Here is a 7,266-nt window from a genome sequence, read left to right on the forward strand (position 1 = left end):
GTAGTGTTTTGCATGAATAAATAGTGGAGTGTTGGTGTCTTGATTTTTAGATGCTTGTGCTGATTTTATTGTGGGTTTTAAAGTCATCGTGTGTTTTCATGTGGAATTGGCTAAGTTTGGTCGTTTGAGCTCTATTTCATGTTTTTCACTGGTAAAATTTGCATAATAGGGCAGTGCTCGATCGGTAAACATGTTCGAGATTTTCTCGCAGAGCCTCGCGGTGTTTTTCTAAGGCATCCAGGTGAGACGCATGGCGATGTGGAATTTCCACACGCCCGTGTATGTATTAGCAGCTCATGCGAGAAGACACAAGGGTGTGCGGGGCCGTGAATGACTATGCGATCGTCACACAATCTGTTTCCAGCGGGCGTAATTCTCGCACGAGCATGGGCGGATTCTCGCAGAGCAGCGCAGATAGCCGTCGAGCACTCGCCGCCTTGTGGCCGACCTGTGAACCACACACGGGCGCACTTCACACGCCCGAAGAAATTCGGCAGGAGATATCTCCATCTCGAGGAAAACACTGGGGCGGTGGTCGCCTGTGAGTTGGGCATGTGAATGTCCACGCCCGTGTGGAATTTAAGCACGGGCGTGTAGAACACTTGGTATTTTTCTCGGATGTCCAGGAAAGTCACAGGAGCGTGCAGCTGCCACTATGGGTCGGGCGCACCGGCGTGGGTAATTTCCCCACGCCCGTGGTTGTGCATTTAGAGATAGTCTGAGTTTCTCCTGAGAGCGCGCAGGGGCGTGCATCGGCCCCTATGGAGTTCTCTTGATGAGGCACACGGGCATGGGGTACTTCGACTACGGCTGTGGGGATGCAATGGGAATTCCAAGAGACACGATTTTTCCTTAAAAAACCTTAGAACCGCTCTCTTTCCTCATTGCCAGACGCCTGAAAACTACTTCTGATCATCTTCTCGACCGATCACCGTTGTTTTGGAGGATTTTTCTTCGCATATCATGCCAATTTTCAGAGTGTTCTCATTTATTTCATCGGTTACCTTTTTTTTTTCTTTGCCAACTCTTGTTTTTCGTGGATTAAATGTCTTCATGAGCATGAATTTTCAATTAACAATGCATGGTGCACATTTAGAAAGCGTCTAGAAGCATTTTTAAAGTTAAATTTTTGAGAATTATTGTGCACCCGCGCGGTTTTTCACGCTCGGAGATCCACACGAGCGTGCGGTAATTTCCATGGGCCTGTGTGGAATTTCGCGAGACACCGCTCTTGAGCTTCTTTGATCATTCTCCTCTTGTATTATAGGTATGGTACCGTGAGTGCGGAAGAATGAAGTTAAGCGTCTCAGAGTCACCCCACCTGATCCAATACACATGGATTTCTCAAATCCCGAGCATCAAACTCGATTTGAGAAACTTTCAGCACTTGGTTTTGGTCAGACTCGTTTTGTGGATTTGCAAGTGCTAAGAGATATTCAGCGAGGTGACGAGCTAGCTGATGAGATTGATGAGATGCTAGCAGTAGGAAACTGGAGGAGGCTACTGATGATCAGTGAGCCATCTTACCGCGCATTGACGCTTGAGGTTTTAGAGTCTTTTGAGTTTCATCTGATGCATGGGAAATTTGACACTATGGAGGCTATATAGTTTTGGGTATTCGGACATCCATTTTCTATGAGTGTCACTGAGTTTTCGATTCGGATGGCCCTGTACGATGTTGCATACACAGGTACAGTGGAGTATGGACGTTTACCTGCAGATTTTCCAGTATTAGTGACTCCACATCATGTGTATAGGATTTTGTGTGGACATAGGGAGTATGAACCGGGGATGTCAAGGCCACTAGCCTATCCCAGTTGAGCTACTGGTATTTGCACGCAGTTATCAGCAGGCCTGTGTCAGGTCGAGCCGATAACACAGCTGCTCTGACCAAGCAGGATTTGTTCTTTTTATACTCCATGGCCCGCAATGTGCCGATTCACTTGGGGTGCATATTAGCGGATATTCTGAGGTACCAGGGCCAGTCTGTGAGAGTATGATTACTTTTTGCTGGTCCTGAAATCACCAGACTCATCCTGGGGATGGGCTTGTGATAAGTGCTTGTGTGATATTAATGCGAAGTATTCTTTCCTTATGTTGAGCATTACTCTTCTCGGGTTTTTACACTAATATGTGTGTATTTATATTACTTTCGTGTAGGTAGGGTTGTGAGGCCGAATAGGAAGGAAAGAAGCCAATGTGGATCATAATGCACTGATTTTGGGGCAAATCTTGCTAAAGTTCAAACGCGAAGACATAGGTCGGGTGTGAGATGCTAGAGTGTGTGCCAACCTCCTTGTATTTGAGTTTGGAACATCCATTTGGAGGGGCACAAGGCAGTGACACTCGAGCATTCAGATTTATGCACATAGAACAAAAGCTTAACCAACTTGCCTATCATTGAAGAAGCAAGTGATAAACGGCGTGAACGTGTGCACGTTTGTGTTATCCCGATGAAACATGGATTCGGGAAGCTATTTAGGCTGACACTGTAGCAGAGTATTGTAGAAGCACTGTTCATAGCCGGCCGAGAAAACAGGAATTAAGAGAACCCACACGGGCTTGTGAAAATTATCCACGCCCGTGTGGAAATTCCACATGGGCCTGTGAAAGATCCACAGGCCCGTTTGGTCGCCCGATTCCAGCCCTATTTAACGCCGATTTAGCCTCGATTTCAGCATTCTTTTCTCCATCTTTTCCCAAACTTGTGAGAGGGTTTCGACTAGGGTTTTGAGGGGTATTGGCTAAGGTTCTACGGCTTCGACATTGCATTCCTTAGGAAGAAGGTTGGTAGGGGAGCTTCCGTCGAGGCGTATCCCATACCGGACAAGAAAATCCTTGGACAACGAGTAGAGGACTTTCCACAAGACCATCGACATTACTATCGAGGGGGTTTTCTATGGATTCATTGCATTAACATTCTATTTCTTTGATTGTACTTAGCTCCATGGAGCTAAACCACTAGTGGGTACTTGGGTATTTGTGAACCCTAGGATGTATTTGTTTTATTGAATCTCTTTATTAGGCTTTCAATTAATTGATGTTTATTGTGAGTTCCAACATCGAATGCTTGATTGTATGAACATTTCCCCTAGAGTGACACTATGGTTAAAAGTTCTTGGTGGTAACCTTGTGAGTGAGTGACACACCACAAGCGTTAGACAAAGCTAGGTTGGAGAGGGTTGAGAGGGTGAGTCGAGAGATACAGGAGCGTCCATTTCCCCTCTGACGTGATAGATTCTACCTCCGTTCCTCGAGTTCTTTGCGGCCATAATAGAGTGAATGGTCTAATAGATGACCTTCCGCTGGGGCTTACTTGCGCTTGCAACGGAGTGAAGCGTTGAGGTGATCTTAGTATCTAGGGCTTAATCGTGGTTAGGGACCTTCCACCTGGACCAAAGGGTTAGGTCTATAATTAGGAAGAGATTTATCACCTGGAATCCCTAGAGCTCATTACAACTCTATGCGAGTGCGAGGTTGAGTGGTTATCTATTTTCTCCTCCGGGATATGTATAGAGTTAGGCATAGTTGACCTTAGATTTGGGACTATGTAATCAAGGATTTCCACGACTCAACATTGCATTGATTAGGAAGCATAATAAAGGGTTCTCCTCCGAGTACCCCATCTTTATCGATTGCCTTACCTCCTCCATTACTCGTGCTTTCTTACTCGTTGTTTTTACTTTTGTGAATTGAATCATTGTCACACTTATCACTATTGATCTTTCACATAGCTAAGAAGCGGATTAAGTGTTTTTATTCCCTACTCCCTGTGGATTCGATATCCGCTCATTCGGGATTATTACTTCGACAAACCCGTGCACTTGCGGGATATACGCAAGGGGACCTTGTCAATGGGTTTGGGGGATGCTTTACGTGTTGCTAAAAGGACATTTGTGCCTACCCCTCTTGCGTTTGAGATGACCAGGATGATGGGGTTGGTACGGAGATGTGGGTCACGGGTCTATATTATTGCTACAGCTACCCCAGAGACCGCCAGGAGCCAAGGAGATACTGCGTAGGGTTCCCAACAGATTCCTAGACCCTCGCAACACACGGTCCTCAAGCTTATGACTGTATTGAGAGGCTTGAGAGCGATGTGGGTGAGATTTGGACTGAGATAGCGGAGCTCCGAGCTATCCAGGCAGTGCAGTACGCTGAGATATTAGACCGTTTTGACATGATACAATGGCTACTGATGGGCAGGCCACTGGTTCCCCCACCACCTCCTCCGGTATCTCCCTCACCACTTCCGCCAGCACCCTTTGATTTAGCACCACCAGCAGCAGCAGTTGAGCCAGAGGATGACGCCGACACCTGACTTTTATTTCTTTTACTTTTATGCATTTCATTTTAGACTTGTTCACTCAGAAAGGATTCTCCTTCTGAGTTTATTTTCATTTTGCATCTCGAGTTGTATTCATTGCTTTATCTTTTATATACTCGGGTTGATTTTGTTTTTATTGAGCTTCACTGAATCCACTCGTGTATGCGTGCAGATGGTCTTGTCATCATGGGAATTGAGACTTTGTCATGGACACAGCCAAGGTGCTTCGGCACTTGCCCGTATGAGCTTCACAACCTGTCGGAACATCACTCCCTAGGACTTAGCTCCATCAAACGTAACACTAGGAGTCAGGGGAGTATTGTTTTGATTGCATCTCCCACATATATTCTTCATTGATATACATTATGAGTGAGATTGCATGTGTACATTGGGGACAATGTACAACTTAAGTGTGGGGGGGAGTTTCATAGTGCACATATCTTTTATATTAGTTTTGATTGTTATACATGCTCACATAGCCAATGGCGGTTCACCTTTATTGCAATAATTGTATTCTTGAGTTTAGGAGAATTTTTAACATTGAATATTTTCATGCTCTAGTTTTTCTTGAATTTCTACGATTTTTTGCCCGATTTATACTTGTTACACTACTCACTTATTAGACTCTTTTGGAAACTCAAGTTTGATGTTAAAGGGACTAGTTATAATTGTTGCTTGTGTTAAATTCTGAAAAAAAAATGGAAAAAACGAAAAAGAAAAAAAAATGGAAAATGAAAAGAAAGAACAAAATAGTTTTATTGTTAATTTGTGCTTGTTGGGTGGAAAGAGCTACTACCTATGAAGTATGAAGCTACTCTCATAAGTCAGATACTAGGTATGCCCTAATGAGAGAAAGAGCTATCTCATAGGATGAGTGAAAGCTACCACTCCGGTAGAAAGAGCAACCACCTCGAAAGTGTGAAAGCCACCTTAGCGGCCGCTTTGGAAAGGACTACCTTAGAGGATGTGTGAAGCTACTACCATCTTTGAAATTGTTGTTACTTTTGTAGATAAATAAGTCCCTTGTACTTAGAACTTCGAAAAGTATACCTTGGGTTGTTTTGAGTGAGTTCACACACGTACACGATTTCAGGTTTATTGTCCTTTTTGATTCAAGGTTTTAGCTCGAGCTTTGATTTTTTTGTATTTATTGTTGAAATTTCCCTTACTTGTAGAATGCTCTCTCTGTACACTTTGGTGAACATAAGGCTAAGCACTTCCAAAATTTCCTTCATCTATGCACCGAATGTTTAAGTGTGGGGGAGTTTGATAAGTGCTTGTGTGATATTAATGCGAAGCATTCTTTTCTTATGTTAAGCATTACTCTTCTCGGGTTTTTACACTAATATGTGTATTTTATGTTACTTTCGTGCAGGTAGGGTTGTGAGGCCGATTTTGAAGGAAAGAAGCCAATGTGGATCATAATGCACCGATTTTTGGAGAAATCTTGCTAAAGTTCAAACGCGAAGACATATGTCGGGTGTGAGATGCTAAAGTGTGTGCCAACCTCCTCGTATTCGAGTTCGGACATCCATTTGGAGGGGCACAAGGGCAGTCACACTCAAGCATTCTGACTTATGCACATAGAATAAGAGCTCCACTAACTTGTCTATCATTGAAGAAGCAAGTGATCCACGACGTGAACGTGTGCCCGTTTGCGTTACCCCGATGAAAGCATGGATTCGGGAAGCTATTCAGGCCGGATACTGTAGTAGAGCACTGTAGTAGCACTGTTCACAGCCGGCCGAGAAAACAGGAATTCAGAGAACCCACACGGGCATGTGGAAATTATTCACGCCCGTGTGGAAATTCCACAAGGGAGTGTGAAAGATCCAGAGGTCTGTGTGGTCCCCCGATTTCAGCCCTATTTAAAGCTGATTCAGCCCCGATTTCAGCATTCTTTTCTCCATCTTTTCGCCAACTTGAGAGAAGGCTTCGGCTAGGGTTTTGAGGGATATTGGTTAGGGTTTTGGAGAGGTACAATAGCTCCGACATCGTCCATCATTTGGAAGAAGGTTATTGGGAGAGCTTTCGTCTGCACCGATACGGCGAGATGTATCCAGGGCCGGACAAAGGATCCCTTGTGACGAGTAGAGGACTCTCCACAAAACCTTCGACATGACCATCGAGACGGTTTTCTATGGATTCATTGCTTTTACATTCTATTTCTTTGATTGTACTTAGCTCCATGGAGAGCTAAACACCTAGTGGGTACTTGGGTATTTGTGAACCCTAGGATGTATTTGTTTTATTGAATCTCTTTATTATGTTTTCAATTAATTGATGTTTATTGTGAGTTCCAACCTTGAATTCTTGATTGTATGAACATTTCCCCTAGAGTGACACTAGGGTTGAGAGTTCTTATTGGTAACCTTGTGATTGAGTGACACACCATGAGCGTTTAACAAAGCTAGGTTGGAGAGGGTTGAGAGGGTGAGTCGAGAGGTACATGAGTGTCCATTTCCCCTCCGACGTGATAGATTCTACCTCCATTCCTTGAGTTCTTTGCGGCCATAATAGAGTGAATGGTCTAATAGATGTCCTTCCGCTGGGGCTTACTTGCGCTTGCAACGGAGTGAAGCATTGAGGTGATCTTAGTATCTAGTGCTTAATCATGGTTAGGGACCTTCCACCTGGACCAAAGGGTTAGGTCTATAATTAGGAAGAGATTTATCACTTAGAATCCCTAGAGCTCATTGCAACTCTATGCGAGTGCGAGGTTGATAGGTTATCTAATCTCTCCTCCGGGACATGTATAGAGTTAGGCATGGTTGACCTTAGATTTGGGACTATGTAATGAAGGATTTCCATGACTGACTATTGCATTGATTAGGAAGCATTATAGAGGGTTCTTGCTCTTGAAATGATCGTCCTTGGCGAAGCATTATCCGGGTACCCCATCTTTATCGATTGCCTTACCTTCCTCCTTTACACGTGCT

This window comes from Dioscorea cayenensis, chromosome 3 (assembly GCF_009730915.1).
Source record: "Dioscorea cayenensis subsp. rotundata cultivar TDr96_F1 chromosome 3, TDr96_F1_v2_PseudoChromosome.rev07_lg8_w22 25.fasta, whole genome shotgun sequence".
Taxonomy (NCBI): Eukaryota; Viridiplantae; Streptophyta; class Magnoliopsida; order Dioscoreales; family Dioscoreaceae; genus Dioscorea; species Dioscorea cayenensis.